At 41.4% G+C, this 17773-nt stretch overlaps 3 non-coding genes across 3 annotated transcripts; 2 read left to right on the top strand and 1 right to left on the bottom strand.

Annotated features, from left to right (window-relative positions):
* Nucleotides 1–10112: 10112 nt before the first annotated feature.
* LOC124283501 lies at nt 10113–10244 on the bottom strand. The gene has a single exon (XR_006900357.1). It is a non-coding gene; the product is annotated as a U8 small nucleolar RNA (small nucleolar RNA).
* Nucleotides 10245–13396: 3152 nt separating this feature from the next.
* On the top strand, nt 13397–13528 carry LOC124283500. The gene has a single exon (XR_006900356.1). It is a non-coding gene; the product is annotated as a U8 small nucleolar RNA (small nucleolar RNA).
* Nucleotides 13529–14970: 1442 nt separating this feature from the next.
* Nucleotides 14971–15102, top strand: LOC124283499. Its single transcript, XR_006900355.1, has one exon. It is a non-coding gene; the product is annotated as a U8 small nucleolar RNA (small nucleolar RNA).
* The last annotated feature ends 2671 nt before the right edge of the window (nt 15103–17773 follow it).

The raw sequence follows: 17773 nt of genomic DNA, 5'->3' as shown, positions 1-17773 counted from the left end.
ATTGTCTTAAAGTTGAGTGAATGAGTGAGTGAGGGAGTTTAGTTATACGCCGCTTTTAGCAATGATCCAGCAATATCACGGCGGGGAACCCCAGAAATGAGCTTCACACATTGTAGCCATGTGTGGAATCGGCGTGACGAGCGAACGCTTTAACCATAAGGCTACCCCGGCGCCCCTTAAAGTTGAATTGGCCATCATTAAAAAGTATCAATATGAAGCTGTGTTGTTGGCAGTGTGCGAAATAGCCACTCGCCCGCTAGCCCGTGGCTAGTAAAAATCCAGTCGGGCCAGTAAATCTCCACAGTTACTGGCCCGACTGGCTGGTGAATTAATTTTCTTGGGGTCATTTTGTAAATATATCACTCTCTCCGATTTGTTACGTTATCATACACTTTTAAATCAGGCAAGGTTATGGCCTGGTTAAAATGTTCATCATATTAGCAGCTAAATGCTGAAACCCGTGACCACATTTCAATTTCGGGCTAGTGAATTATTTTGTGGGCTAGTAACTTTCAGGCATAGCTATAGCTCGACTGACAAGCAAAATTTGGAAACAATTTCGCACACATCCTCGATAATCTCTAGGGTATACGTTCCGATAAATCTCCACTACACCCTGGATGCATCTACGGCTCGAGCCGATGATTTTATTACCTCCCTTGGTTGACTTTTTATCCAATCAGGTGTCTACGCTGGGAAGTTGAGCGTACTAATCACAACTCACTTTCGCTTTTTAAATTATCTAACCGATTAAACTTGGCAACATAATAATATATTGTTGCAGAGGTACTCTGAAAGAGGTAGAAGGACTTCTAGCATATATTTTTTAAAGATTTCAGACCTGTCAATTTGTCTGTATTATATACATCATGATTATGTATACTTTAACACTGAATTACTGCAGGTTCTATAATATTATTTCTAATGCTTGTCATGCCATCATATTCTCTTGAACAAAAAAGAACCCAAAACTGGTTGGAGACGATTCTTATGGGGATTTTGGTTAATGACGAACACGGGATTTGTTGGCCAACGATGTTGCTTGTTTGTCCGTTGTTGTTTAATGCCGCACTCAGCAAAATCCAGCTGATGGTTGATGTTAATGACCATCAAAGACTTTTTCAAGTTATAAATTATAAATGTTATGATAAATGCCTGATTGTTCACTAGACGTCCACATGTTAGTATGGAACTGTAACATATACAACATCCGGGTCATAATGGCTGCTGATATGTGGTAAAAACAAACGCGAGTTTTGTGCCGATGTGGTTATGAAATAGATATGAAACTGATTGCTTATGTGATTATATTTGTATGTTATGTCATCTGTGAATGTTAATAAAGGATGTATTGTTATTATTTTTTATTTCTGTGAATATGAAGATAACTAGATCTACCATTTCTGATAATATGCATGCAACAGTATGACGATCATGACATTTAGTAAACATTGATATTTTCACACAAATACATTAATCCGACATTTTTTCGTTAATCCTACATATTTCTCTGCAACCACGAGTGTCGGATTAACGAGAGTTGACTGTATATGACACCTCTGCTCATCTAATGGAAGCACGTGTACCTCAGACGATTAGGTCGTCACTCCCCCACTTAATGAGATCGGAATTGTTTGTTGTTTAACGCCGCACTCAGTCATATTCTAGCTACAAGACGGCGGTCTGTAAATAATCGATTCTGGACCAGACTATCCAGTGATCAACAGCATAATCATCGATCTACGCAACTGGGACACGATGACATGTGTCAACCAAGTCAGCTTACCTGACCACCCGATCCCGTTAGTCGCCTCTTCTAACCCGGATCTTCACGGGTGGGCCAATGATGTATGTTAGGTACGTTGGTCAATGACTGATCAATTGGTCCGTCACTGGCTGACGCGTGGATTGGTTGGTCAGTGTATTACACGGACACTGATTGGTCAGTGATTTACATTGGGATAGGATGACCACTGACGCTGGCATTGGTCCGCCAATGACTGACTCGGTTAATGTGTGTGCCCGTTAGTTAAAACAGCAAGTGTTCGCATAAAAAAACAGAATTTTAGTTGCTACTGTTTCTACATACATTTAAAGAAAATTGAAATCGTGATGTTAGCTCCGCTTTAGCTCCAAATGCAAGGGGAACGAACATAGGGATACGAAAATATCACTTTGGTATCGATGGAACGTGATGTTTGGAAAATGCCTAACTGAAGTATATCAGATGACCGTGATTGTCATTAGGAGGTTCAGTGGCTCACCGGCAACCTGATCCGCCATTGCGACTTCAAAAACCAACATGATTAAGGAACGAGAACATAGATGTTGAACGCCCTTCTTTGATTGGATTTTGTTTACTGCTGCATCAGCCAGTTTGAGTAATTTGCCTCGCCAACGACGCCCAACCTGTGAAAACCGCCACACGATAACGGTAGTTTGTAAACGGGATTCTTGACATTAGAAATGTTTAACACAACAAGGTGTAATTGCACCATGACTAGTAGACATCAATCCTTGTCGTCCAGGAATGTAAACTATCTTGTTCTGTTCCCACAATCGTGTATTATAACACGTTTGGGGTAATAACCTCACTGGATATACAGTGGAGCGTCTCGGATAATTGCTCACCATTAGGTGAGTGAGTTTTGAGTGAGTGAGTGAGTGAGTGAGAATCATATTTGATCTTTCGGCTCAATACATGTATAATCTTACCTTTTAGCGGACACAAAAACCTCAGGTTTTATCTGAAATTTTGTTTGCTAATTAAACTCTTTATAATTTGACAATTTCCTTTTCCACTGCTTCAATCTAGATCCCTGTAAACCAAGCAGACAAATATAACTGAAGGTTATATACTTGTGTATAAGCCCTATACCACTCCTATATCTCCTGTATATCCCGGGGACAGAGTGGCCAGCATCTGTATATCCCGGGGACAGAGTGGCTAGCATCTGTATATCCCGGGGACAGAGAGGCTAGCATCTGCGGCTAGCATCTGTATATCCCGGGGACAGAGTGGCTAGCATCTGTATATCCTGGGGACAGAGAGGCCAGCATCTGTATATCCCGGGGACAGAGCGCCTAGCTTCTGTATATCCCGGGGACAGAGTGGCTGGCATCTGTATATCCCGGGGACAGAGTGGCTAGCATCTGTATATCCCGGGGACAGAGCGGCTAGCATCTGTATATCCCGGGGACAGAGTGGCCAGCATCTGTATATCCCGGGGACAGAGTGGCTAGCATCTGTATATCCCGGGGACAGAGTGGCTAGCATCTGTATATCTCGGGGACAGAGAGGCCAGCATCTGTATATCCCGGGGACAGAGTGGCTAGCATCTGTATATCCCGGGGACAGAGCGGCTAGTATCTGTATATCCCGGGGACAGAGTGGTTAGCATCTGTATATCCCGGGGACAGAGAGGTTAGCATCTGTATATCCCGGGGACAGAGCGGCTAGCATCTGTATATCCCGGGGACAGAGAGGCTAGTATCTGTATATCCCGGGGACAGAGTGGATAGCATCTGTATATCCCGGGGACAGAGCGGCTAGCATCTGTATATCCCGGGGACAGAGCGGCTAGCATCTGTATATCCCGGGGACAGAGTGGTTAGCATCTGTATATCCCGGGGACAGAGTGGCTAGCATCTGTATATCCCGGGGACAGAGCGGCCAGCATCTGTATATCCCGGGGACAGAGCGGCTAGTATCTGTATATCCCGGGGACAGAGTGGTTAGCATCTGTATATCCTGGGAACAGAGAGGTTAGCATCTGTATATCCCGGGGACAGAGCGGCTAGCATCTGTATATCCCGGGGACAGAGAGGTTAGTATCTGTATATCCCGGGGACAGAGTGGATAGCATCTGTATATCCTGGGACAGAGCGGCTAGCATCTGTATATCCTGGGGACAGAGCGGCCAGCATCTGTATATCCGGGACAGAGTGGCTAGCATCTGTATATCCAGGGGACAGAGTGGCTAGCATCTGTATATCCCAGAGTGGTTAGCATCTGGGGACAGAGTGGCCAGCATCTGTATATCCCGGGGACAGAGGACAGAGTGGCCAGCATCTGTATATCCCGGGGACAGAGCGGCCAGCATCTGTATATCCCGGGGACAGAGCGGCCAGCATCTGTATATCCCGGGGACAGAGCGGCCAGCATCTGTATATCCCGGGGACAGAGCGGCCAGCATCTGTATATCCCGGGGACAGAGTGGCTAGCATCTGTATATCCTGTATATCGGGGACAGAGTGGCTAGCATCTGTATATCCCGGGGACAGAGTGGCTAGCATCTGTATATCCCGGGGACAGAGAGATTAGCATCTGTATATCCCGGGGACAGAGTGGCTAGCATCTGTATATCCCGGGGACAGAGGGGCCAGCATCTGTATATCCCGGGGACAGAGCGGCCAGCATCTGTATATCCCGGGGACAGAGTGGTTAGCATCTGTATATCCCGGGGACAGAGCGGCCAGCATCTGTATATCCCGGGGACAGAGCGGAGAGCATCTGTATATCCCGGGGACAGAGTGGCCAGCATCTGTATATCCCGGGGACAATGGGGCCAGCATCTGTATATCCCGGGGACAGAGTGGCCAGCATCTGTATATCCCGGGGACAGAGCGGCCAGCATCTGTATATCCCGGGGACAGAGCGGCCAGCATCTGTATATCCCGGGGACAGAGTGGCTAGCATCTGTATATCCCGGGGACAGAGTGGCTAGCATCTGTCTCTGCACGTCGCTCCACAAGCGATGTCACTCAGCACTTATAGCATAATACAGAGCGGCCAGCATCTGTATATCCCGGGGACAGAGTGGCTAGCATCTGTATATCCCGGGGACAGAGTGGCTAGCATCTGTATATCCCGGGGACAGAGCGGCCAGCATCTGTATATCCCGGGGACAGAGCGGCCAGCATCTGTATATCCCGGGGACAGAGCGGCCAGCATCTGTATATCCCGGGGACAGAGTGGCTAGCATCTGTAAATTGCGTTTTTTCTCAATGCACTTCTAAGGGGGTTGATCGGTGGTCATGCACTCAGACACTGGTTTGCATGAGTCAAGACTCAATTATTTACACGTGATTATACCAGAGCTAGACGTCAAACAACATTCACTCAAATGGAAATATTCGAATACTTATTTTTCCATTCAATTTCGTTTCCATTATTGTTAATGTGAGAAATAAAGTATTAGTTTGGCAATTTAGAAGTTTGTGAGTAACAGTAAAGGTAAGAATTTCCCCAAATTAAACTTGTAGATGAAGTATTATTCAAAGAAAACTCAGTTAGATACTTTGGGGAGGCGGATTGAAATTTGACACTTTATTTGACATATAGTGGAGAAGCTCGATTGTTCTGGAAGATAAGTCTCTACCTACACACGAAGCTATTATAGTACTGTTACTTGAAGATGTAAGAGGAAATGAGATACAGCAATGCTTTTTTCGGAGAGATCACTGGCATCAATATAGAAATTGTTCAGGGGAGTGTAATTAAGTGGCAAACAAAACCATAGAGGTCGAGAAAAAACACTCTGTAATTTAAAATTTGTGTATTTTTGTATTGTAAATAAACAAGAATAAGTAGAAAGGCCATCACTTATAAATGTCGCATTTTCGTAAAGTTTTATGAAGTTAACATAATTCCCTTTAAAACAAAACTAAGACCACTTTTGAAAATTCAGGGGCGGATACAGCTTTTTGAGGTGTGTGTGTGTGTGCGTGTGTGTGTGTGCGTGCGCGCACACACTATTCATTTTCACCAGAGTTCCAGTGGTCATTTAACAAATTTTCAGCACAAAAAAATGATACATGTATTAATATAGCACCCGTGACGGTCCGGGTTAGAATAGTGATCTTCAGTAACCCATGCTTCAATGTCGTAAGACTCGCTGACTTGGTTGACACATGTCATCGATTCCCAATTACGCAGATCGATGCTCGTGCTGTTGATCACTGGATTGTCTGGTCCAGACTATTATTTACAGACCGCAGCCATATACCTGGAATATTGCTGAGTGCGGCGTAGAACTAAACTCACTCACTCATGTAATTTCGCCTTTGATATCCATATATCAAATACATTACCTTGCCGTCAACATTTCTTGTTAATTTCATTCTTTAAAGTCATCAAACAGAGATGGAATTGTACCTCTGTGGTGTAGCAGTATACATGTGATGAAATGCATAGCAAAGACCGAATGTTATTCAAAACAACAGTCAATATTCCAGCGATATCACCGTGGTTTATGAATAGTCGAGTCCGACTAGACAAACCAGGATGTTACGAACAAATCTCCGTGCATTGAAGGCACGCAATCAACCATGTCGCGGAGCTTTACTATAACATGAAGTCCATTTTGTCACGGTGTACGGCCAGCATGGGTCCCTGGGACCTATCCAAGAATCACAGAGAAGGAGTGATAATGAACACATGTACAGCAATTTATCTTGATTCTAAATATTTTCGTTATATAACATTCACGATACTCTTGTAATATTTTAAGCCTCGCAAATGAATGACGCAACAGCAAAATACGTACCATTTCTAAAAAAATCATTAGATGCTTTTTTATTTTTCGCGGAAAGGTCGTACAATGCCAAGTTACAAGTAAATGTCACTTGAACCATCATTATAAGATATTTCTGAATGGGGTTTTTGAAGACGGTGTCATTTGGCATATTCTTTTTTATATTACTGATACGATTCCAGATATTCAGATGCCATAAACCTACTCCAAGATCTTTACGACGTAATATAAATGTTAAAGTGTATGGACTTTACTTCCTAAACCTTTGCGGGGGAAATATAGGCTGAAAGTTAACCTTCACAACCTACTGCCCTGAACGAGTTAGTAAATTGTTGGGTTTTTTCAACATAAGAGTTGAGGTTAAAACAAGAAAACATTAGGGGAGGAAAAATTGACATGCTTCAACAAATACATGATATTCCGAAATGTGAGAGACTGTGGACAAATTTCTTACCAAAACATGAACCATGGCAGCATTGTAAAACAGAGAACCGTCCAAGAAATTCCACAACATAGAAATATATACGTGTTTATTTCTATATCCACTGGCACCAGCCTGCGTTGTTGTAATCGGAGAGGCATCTTTTTGATACATGTACAAATATAGGCGACCTCGGCACGGGCGATGACGAGAGCTGACGGGATTTTGACACTTGTTTGTGGATATTTTGGCAGGAGATTGGAATTGGTTGCAATCAGTCCTGAAAAACCGGAACAGATTGGTGATTAACCAGATACACGAGAATCTCGCCTCAACAAGGATCCTTCAACACTGCTGGAGTTTGGTTTCAAACACCGAAATGGGTTTGTACGTTGGCCTCAATGAACCCGATGAAAAATCATTATTTTTCTGTGAGACAAAAACATTCAATTATACTTTAGAACCAGAACGCCATATATAACACTTGGGATGTTCACTGTAGAAACATATCAACCCATATTTGCCGTGTTTTCATTTGATGTGTCATAGCTGAATGACCGACCTCGTACGTGTAATGCGCATGTGCATTTTCGCGATACACACTGGTGATTGGCCGATAAATGCAATAGGACGTCCCAGTGTTTAATTGCTAATAACAATACACTATGACGTCATCAAATGATTACATGACGCATGACATATCTTCTTCTCCCTAAATGCCAATATGTAGTAGACCCATGAAGGTCCAGGTTCGAATTGGTCTTCAGTAACCCATGCTTGTCATAAGATGCGACTAACGGGATCGGGTGGTCAGGCTTGCTGACGCGGTTGACACATGTCATCGATTCCCAAATGCGTAGATCGTTGCTCATGCTGTTGTTCACTGGATTGTCTGGTCCAGACTCGATTATTTATAGACCGCCTCCAAAAAACTGGAATATTGCTGCTTGCGGCCTTAAACAACAAACCAACAACAACAACAGATTGTAATACAATCAAACACCGGTGTCTAGAAGTTGTCTTAATTTCACTAAATATTACGATTCATCCGACCTTCGACACAAGTGCAAAGTGTCCCTCGTGAATCAACTATGTAATCCGAGAAGGGACATTGTCGCATTGTCGCTCCTGACAGCTACATAAATGATGCGAATTCATTCAGTTAAACATCAATTTTTTTTTAATTTCTGCAGCAAGGCATATGTTGTTTATCAGCCAGCGTTTCACGGGGAGTTGAAAACCAGACATGGAATTCGTGTGAACAAACTTGTGGGCGAGGTCCACTGAAGGCGAGTTGGTTATGGAGGGTATCACATGACGGGAATTACGGACGTGACTACATGGTCGAGATTGTGCTCCTCGTAGTTACGTGACACTTCATCTTCTAACATACTATCCAAACAATACCGGAATGTGTTGGATAGTATTGATAAACAAATATGTCTCATTTCAGAGCTATATGTTTCCAGCTATCACTCGATACACTACAATCAGTTATTTGTGAGTCCAGGCTTATGGAATTGGTCGTAAAACTTTAAATAAATTTCTAGAGACTCTACCTCCCTGTTCTGTTTGATGTGGTTAAATAAGACTTACTCTCTTATGTACAATCACGGTATTAATTCAGTTTAAATGTCATCAACAAATATGGCGGTGGGAAGCTGCCATATTGTGACATTAACTATTTTAACCACAATACGACATTGACAGGAAAGCATGCTGGCCTTAAACTCTTATAAGACAATAAGGATGAATATTCCTTATATTTGAACGTAATACATGTATTTATATATTTTGTGTTTCTATTCATATCACAATGAGTCTTTGTCTGCATGTATACTCATGCCAATAATGGTTGTCACCCCTTCAATTTTTTTATTGGAGAGGGGGTGTGGGATGTGTGTGGGGGTGGGGTTGGGGGTTGGGGAGGGGGTTGGGGTGGGAGGGGTGACAACCATTATTGACATGAGTATATTAAACAAAGCCATTTCAACATGTTGCATGAAAGTCAGAGGTCTTCAACTGTTCAACATAATGATTGTGAAGTAATGTGATATTGGTGATCAGAAAGAAAGTCACAGGAAAAAAAGTCACAATACCTGTTTATTATTATGTTTAATTATGACAATAAATCTCAGGATCAATCAGAGACTTGCGTGCTTACTGTACATGTGTCCTTCAAATACTATTTGGGGCTGTGGGATAGCCTAGTGGTTAAAGCGTTCGCTCGTCACGCCGAAGGCCCGGGTTCGATTCCCCACATAGGTACAATGTGTGAAGCCCATTTTTGGTGTCCCCCGCCGTGATGTTGCTGGAATATTGCTAAGAGCGGCATAAAATCATACTCACTATTTTCAAATAATGTTGCTTTTAATAAAATCCATGATGCAAATGGGAAAGGACATGGCTAAACGTAAATACTTAAACCAAGTCACTTGTAACATATGTTATATTTGTGATTACACTTTATTAGTAAAGTAGAAATTCTAGTACTTTTGTTGGGTTGAGTCCCACCCGGGATTCGAACCCACACCCTCAGAGTCAGGCAGCTAATCGTCAGCACACAGTACAGTACCGTACAGTAGACAACACTCACGTTCACTGATCACTCTTGGTTTCACGTCCCAATTACCTCATTAATCGTGTTATCATGTCAGAAACAGAAGCTGTTATAACAATTGAGACAATTTACAACCCACTGGTATATATTATATAACTAGTATATATCTTATTGTATTGTGACTTTTTTCCTGTGACTTTTTATCCATGACTTTTTATCCGTGACTTTTTATTCATGACTTTTTATCCATGACATTTTGTCCGTGACTTTTTTTCCTGTGACTTTCTTTCCTACATTCGTGACATTATCGTTTGTATATGTACATTAAAAGAATTAGTTTGATTATTTGCAAAAATGATTGGTCACACAAAGCAAGAAGAAGTCACACTGTTTGTTAATGTCACCAATTGTCTTCACAGCGTCTCACAAACCTTCATCCCTTCAGGGCCCCGATTCACAAAGCGATGACAGCGCTGAAGTCATCAGTAACACCTACATATAGCCGTAGCTAAGAGCACTTTGTGAATCGGGGCAATAATATTCCTGTTTCATGATATTTCAGACAAATAAATCCATCGTTTGTCATCAGGTATTTTTCAGACACGAGTGTCAGAGGGTGTTGCACTCCCTCCGCACCCCCGGAGTTTAATTCACAACCATCATTCTCCGGTAGTCATCATGTTCTGAGGCCCGAAGGCCACAGGTAAGATGTTACAATACCTGATGACAATTATACATAGCTATGCAACGTTGTGTAATGGAAATGGAAAACTGAAGTTAAAAGGCCATAATTATTTGAGTATACACATTTAATGAAAAAGTTTAACAATTCCTAAAACTGACTGGTCACGAAAACAGATTGGTCATACTGTTCCATTTATGAGAACAATGTGGTCACGTGGTCCATTGTAAACGACGTATCAAATCACCGTACGTTTGAAATCAGTCCAATATTTGACCTTTGCGATGAGCAGATCCTGTCCCATTGTTGAGAACAATGTGGTACACGTCAACTCTTGTTCACGATGACTCAAACTGATAATGTTATGTCACTCTCATTCTCTTTCTAGCTCTCTCTGTCTCCCTCCCATCCCAAACCCCTATCCTCCCACACACCAGGATATATCTGAAATGCTGACATAGGCGTAATTTCTCTGACAAGTACACCAGGGCCTAGATTTTCGAAGCTCTCTTAGCGCTAGGAGAATCGTAAGTGTCATACATTAACACTAACTTACGACTATCTTAGCGCTAAGAGAGCTTCGAAAATCTAGGCCCTGGCTAGATATTCTCGAAACGTTCGTAGCCCTACGAACTTCTTAAGCCCATTCTTAACACATTGGCTACGATCAGAGTTAAGAATTCTTAGGGCTACGAACGTTTCGAGAATAAGGGCCCTGGTGTTTATCTGCTACACACTACCGTAGACCATCCTCCTTCCTCCACGCAGTTCTATTGGGTGGAGGTCATCTTTCAGTCGCATGAATCATATCTCGACCGGAAAACATTTTTGTCAACAAATTAATGTTCCCAAGAACCTTTATTTATGAGTGTTACTCAAATGTCAATAACCGCATGCACATCTTCATTAACACGATGTGCGTTCGACTGTTGAAAAGTGAGAACCGGAGTTAATGAGGTCACCACATCTCTAACTTTAGTTAGAAAGAATGTCCCTGTGTGCACGTCAAGTGCATGTACTGTTCGATTTGAAAAGTGATCTTGGGAATATTAATTGCTGTTCCGCAGCTTCGATTTTGACAACTAGTCGTTAGGGCAACCCTAGTGATATTCAGTATAACACCTACTATGCCCTGTACTAGGGGTGGGTATTGCAGATAATTTTCATATTGCGATATAATGCGATGCGAAAGCATATATTGCGATGTGTATTGCAATACCTTGCAAGAAGCGTTTTTTAACACAAAAAAACTACTTATAATCGAGTTAATGCTTGATTTATAAAAGCAAAAACACAACACAATCACTAAACTTGATTAAGCGTTAATAAAAACTTTTAATCATGACGAAATAAAAATGAAAATAATATTTGGTACAAATGAAACAAAGAAATATCCGGTGATTTCCGAGTATTACAAAGTTTACCCAATGCATGTCAAAATATCGTTTTATCAGCGTATCGCAAAGCGTATCGTCTTCATGTCTGAACCAGTAAATACTGGTAAACTGGTTACATTGCGCATCCCTACCCTGTATAAGGACAACACAAAACCCAGCCGTATGCAAGGCATATGTAGTTTCCTTAACACTTTATGATGAATTTCGGTTTAGACATTGAATCGCGCATTCCTATATCAAATATCACGTTTTGCTGATGTGTGACGTATGTGGCGATACCAATCGCCTACCACGTCCTGGTACATGGTTCCGTTCTTCTGTGCAGTTAACGACAGATATTGAGACAAGATTGCACAAGGAAATCATGAATTTACAATAAGGAAATATACATACAGGATATTTAGTGAGTCATATTGCGGGGAGTTTCTGTGAAATTACTTTTTGATAAGAAGTAGACGTCACAGACTTAGACTTTCAATTCGAGTTTGCTCCAATATTTGTTTCACTGTGTAGCCTACGCTTACATAGTGACTGGTTTACATTGTGGTCTGAAGTAATGTGAAAATTATCCAATGTGGTTTGTTGGCTTGAAACACGCTCTATTGACGGATAATTGTCCATATTGTTTCTGTTTGTTTGTTTCCTATTGGCGCATCATGATCCGCTGACCGTTGAATCAAGTCTTTCTAATTATGACCCTCAGCACCGTCCATGATAGCGGTCGACACTGAATGATATTTCTGTCTTCCTACCATGTAAAATAGACCAGTCGTTAAATGACTGAAACAATGCTTAAAGCTGAACACTGGGACTTTGTCCTCCATGGGTTCAACAACTGGATTGTCTGACTCACAGTTGCCTTTTAACTGAAATATTGCTGGATGTAGTTTTAAACTATAAACAAACCAAGTCTTTCCGTATACTTTAATGGTCTGCATAAATACGAACAACCCAGCTTCATATAGATATTTTTAATGATATCAACTTTAGGAATATCCAAAATTAATTTTGCATTTTATGAACAATCGACAAGGTACGACAGGAAAAGAGAATTAACTGGCTGCAGAGATAAAGAATGGGTGGCGTGTTCCTGCTGTTTTAGCCAGAGATACGAAGTACTCACAACATGCCAGTATGAGTGTGAGTGAGTGAGTGAGTTTATTTTTACGCCGCACTCAACAATACCCAAGCTACATGGCGGCGGTCTGTAAATAATCGAGTCTGGACCAGACAATCCAGTGATCAACAGCATGAGCATCGATCTACACAAATAGGATACGATGACATGTGTCAACCGAGTCAGTGAGCCTGACCACCCGATCCCGTTAGACGCCTCTTACGACAAACATGGGTTACTGAAGACCGATTCCAGCCCGGATCTTCGCGGGTCATGCCAGTATAAACCTGACGATGAAAAAAACCCCGACCAGAACATTAAACCCAACAAAATCACTTTACAGACGCCAAATATTGGTCTGGAGACATAACACTATCAATTTGAGACATCACGAACAATAGTTGACATGTACCACATTGTTCTCAACAACAGAACAGGATCTGCTTATAGCAATTAAAAGACAAATATTGGTCTGATTACAAACGCATATTGATTTGACAATGGAAAATATTTTTCCACATTGTTCCTCAACAATGGAACTATATGACGTCATCACTTCTAGTGACCAATCAGCTTTGGAATTAGTTAAACTCGTTCATTAAATGTGTATATGCAAATAATTATAGCCTTATTATTTCAATTTCCATTTCCATTACACAACGTTAAATGGCTAAGTAAAATTGTCATCAGGTATTGTAATATCTTACCTGTGGCCTTCGGGCCTCAGAACATGATGACCGCCGGAGAATGATGGTTGTGATTTAAACTCCGGGGGTGCGGAGGGAGTGCAACACCCTCTGACACTCGTGTCTGATTAATACCTGGTGACAAATGATTGTTTCCTGTTCTGGAATATGAGAAGTAGAAACATGTCATGGATTCAGATTTTCTGAAACGTTTGATAAGTTATGTCACGAGAGGTATTAGGATAAGGTTAGAATCAGCAAAATATTTAGGACGTGCAACAGTTGGTAGATTTTGTTTGGTGAATGCCACAGACACTGTATTGATGTTGTCAGACAAATGACCATCAGGAAAGCGAATCAGGGATTCGAACCCACCCAGTACATCCAGGCGGGAGCTTGGAACACATATCTCTTTCTACACAGCAACTTGCATTTCCTTACATCACTGGATCATCACCCTGAAATCCAATTCTTTATTCTCATAACCACCTTGGTGGTACAAGAGCATATATTGTAAACATATATACACATATAAATTTAAATTCAAGATGGCAGAAAACAACATATCAACATTTTTTCTGACAAGAGATGATAGATGTAGGATATATTTTGATAGATTTACTATATCTCGAGAAGTTTTTAAAGATAATATTTTCGTGAACTTTGTTTCATTGGGAAGAGAAAGTAGATGGGTGGGTAAATATTGTTTTCTCAAAGTATCTAATGCTTTGCAATGAAAATTATAATGGTATTCATCTGCGATGCTTCTAGAAGTGCATAGTTGACACGTTCTCTCGTCCCTTGGAATATTATACCAGCGGCCGGTCTCAATAGGTAAACTATAGTTACATGTTCTAAATCTCAATAATAGTTAGGAAATACGTTTTGGAAGGAGGAGATATACATCAAAATTAGGAAATGGTTTCAGGTGCTGATAGTAAATTCCCTTCGGACTAGAAATAATGTCATTGTGCCAGTTTGGGATAAATTGATTTAGTCGTCACTTTTTAACGATAGGGGCACAATGTGACGTCATATTACTAAGGTCGTCTGCACTGAAATAGCATGACGTCATTACTTACAAGAGTTCCTGTGAAAAACACTTTACTTGATGTCAATCAGGCAAATCAGAAAATAGATTCCATTCTGTAGAACGAATGATTTTACACGCGAAACTCTGAGAGTGTAACCTATGGCATTGATTGCCGAGGGACAGATAATGAGTCATTCCGTTTAGTATAATGAAGGTATGCCATTTAATGCATTACTAATTTTTTTAGTTAAAAACTAGCAAAACGAAAATTTATAAACTGCATGAAAGGGTGGTTTCACAAACGCCAAATATTGTTCTGATTACAAAATGCATGTTGATTTGAAACGTCGTTAACATTGGATAAAGTGTTCCACATTGTTCTCAACAATGGAACTATATGACGTCATCACTTTTAGTGACCAATCAGTTGTAAGAATAGTTTAACTCATTTATTGAATGTGTATATACAAATGATTATGGCCTTATTATTTCAATTTTCCATTTCCATTACACAACGTTGCATGGCTGAGTGTAATTGTCATCAGGTATTGTAACATCTTACCTGTGGCCTTCGGGCCTCAGAACATGATGACTGCCGGAGAATGATGGTTGTGAATTAAACTCCGGGGGTGCGGAGGGAGTGCAACACCCTCTGACACTCGTGTCTGATAAATACCTGTTGACAAATGATTCTTTCCTATTCTGGAATAAGAAGAAGCATAAGATGAATTCAGATTTCAGACGTAAAACAATTCACAGGTAATCCATTTACAAACACGTAATGGTGCTGTCAGACCAATGACTACCAGGAAAGAAATTCGGGGGTTGGAACCCACACCCAGTACATCCAGGCGGGACTTAGGAACGCAAATCTGACAGCAAGCTGACTCTACAAAGACACTTTCACCAACATTAGCATATTGTCCTGGGCCCCTTTTTAAAAGGCGCTCTGGGGGCTACGACAATAAGGATGAATATTTATTGAATGTAACATTAATAAAAAAAATTCTTATCACACTTCTATTCATATCACAATGCGTCTTTGTCTGCATGTATTCCAACAAAGTCAGAGGTCTTCAGCTGTATCAAGTGTATATGTACAGTGTATTTATAAGGTCCTTGTGGAGGGTATGTATGGCCCAGTTATTATGAACCTTAGTTTATGAATCTTTGGTTGAGAGCACATAGAAGGGATATAGTTTAAGGAGGTAATATATACGTGAGTGAGTGAGTTTAGTTTTACGCCGCACTCAGCAATATTCCAGCTATATGGCGATAGTCTGTAAATAATCGAGTCTGGACCAGACAATCCAGTGATCAACAGCATGAGCATCGAACTACGCAATTGGGAACCGATGACTATACATATGTAGTCACTATGAACAGTCCATGCTGTGTATACCCCTGAAGGTCCGGGTTAGAATTGGTCTTCAGTAACCCATGCTTGTCGTAAGAGGCGACTAAGGGGATCGGGTGGTCAGGCTCGCTGACTTGGTTGACTCATGTCATCGGTTCCCAAATTGCGCAGATCGATGCTGATGCTGTTGATCACTGGATTGTCTGGTCCAGAATCGATTATTTACAGACTACCGCCATATAGCTGGAATATTGCTGAGTGCGGCGTACAAAACTCACTCACTCACACTCACTCTAATGCATAACATATCAAATACATGCCACGAGTAACCACTTCTTGGATATCAAAACTATCCAACACATCCCTCTCTTGTTTTGATTAGAAGATGAAGTGTAACGTGACTATTAGGAGCACAATCTCGACCAGTCACGTCGCTAAGTCCCGTCATTTGATAGCCTCGATAACCAGCTCGCCTTGAGTAGACCTCGCCCACAAGTTTGTTCACACGAATTCCATGTCTGGTTTTCAACTCCCCGTGAAATGCTGGCCGATAAACAACATAGCCTTGCAGCAGATTTTACCTATCAAGAGGCTATTTGACCTCACCTTAAAAAGAACTAATTAATTATCATTTTGCAGTTGTCCCGAAGTTAGGATAACTCGAAATATTAAGTATGTCCCTTCAACTTCCAGACACCGGTGTTTGACTCTATTACACATTGCCACTTACGGGAGAAAATGAAGACAATATGGATTGTAAACCAAAAGTCACTGTGTTCTTTAATCTGATTGGTTGAAAAACGTGATCAAATGGTATTTGATTCCCGGAAATTCTCTGCGTATTAATACATACAAACATCGCTCACACCATTGTATTGTTACGTCGTCAGCTGTGATGACGTCATTAAAATCATATTGTGACGTAAAGTCCCGAATGACGTCACAAATGAGCAGTTCCAGATGCTACCATGGGAGACAGCCGAAACGGCCGGCTGATGACATTTCACTGCTGTATTCGTACTCGATGTCAATGAGAGCAGACACAAAAAACGTGTGTGGACCTTTCGGTTTACTTTTAGGAGATAAACATCATGTGTTGGCGAATTTCCGGGTGTTATTGAGTATTTGAAGCACGGGAATTCATTTGGAACCGACGGCGTCAAATGAAATATTCCCGTGCTTCAAATACTCAATAACACCCGGAAATTGGCCAACACATGATGTGTATCGACATTGTAAACACAAAAGTAAACCAAAAGGTCCACACACGTTTTTCTGTCTGCACTCATTGACATAGAGTACGGGTACAGCAGTGAAATGTCATCAGCCGGCCGTTTCGGCTGTCACCCATGGTAGCATCTAGAACAGCTCATTTGTGACGACATTCGGACTTTACGTCACAATATGATTTGAATGACGTCATCTCAGCTGACGACGTAACCCGATAAAACCCCATACAGAGAAACTTTAATGAAGGCAGTCTATTGTTCGGATGACGTCATGCAATCATCGGGACGTCAAAGTGTATTGTTCTTAGCAATTAACACTGTGACGTCATATGGCTTTGATCGACCAGTCACCATTGTGTATCGCGAAAATGCACATGCGCATTACACGTACGAGGTCGGTCATTCAGCTATGACACATCAAATGAAAAAACAGCAAATATGGTTTGATATGTTTCTACAGTGAACATCCCAAGTGTATGAGGTATATGGCGTACTGGTTCTAATGTATAATTGAATGTTTTGGTTTTTTTCAGACTACAAATAATGACTTTTCATCAGTGGTCAAATGACGGCAACGTACACACCCTTTTCGGTGTTTGAAACTAAACTCGAGCAGTGTTGAAGGATCCTTGTTGAGGCTAGATTCTCGTGTATGAGTTAATCACCAATCTGTTCCGGTTTTTCAGGACTGATTGCAACCACCGCCAATCTCCTGCCAAAATATCCACAAACGAGTGTCAAAATCCTGTCAGCTC

The sequence above is a fragment of the Haliotis rubra genome, unplaced genomic scaffold, assembly GCF_003918875.1.
Source record: "Haliotis rubra isolate DU_JTF1 unplaced genomic scaffold, ASM391887v1 Scf317, whole genome shotgun sequence".
Lineage (NCBI taxonomy): Eukaryota > Metazoa > Mollusca > Gastropoda > Lepetellida > Haliotidae > Haliotis > Haliotis rubra.
This window is presented reverse-complemented; position numbering and strand designations above follow the sequence as displayed.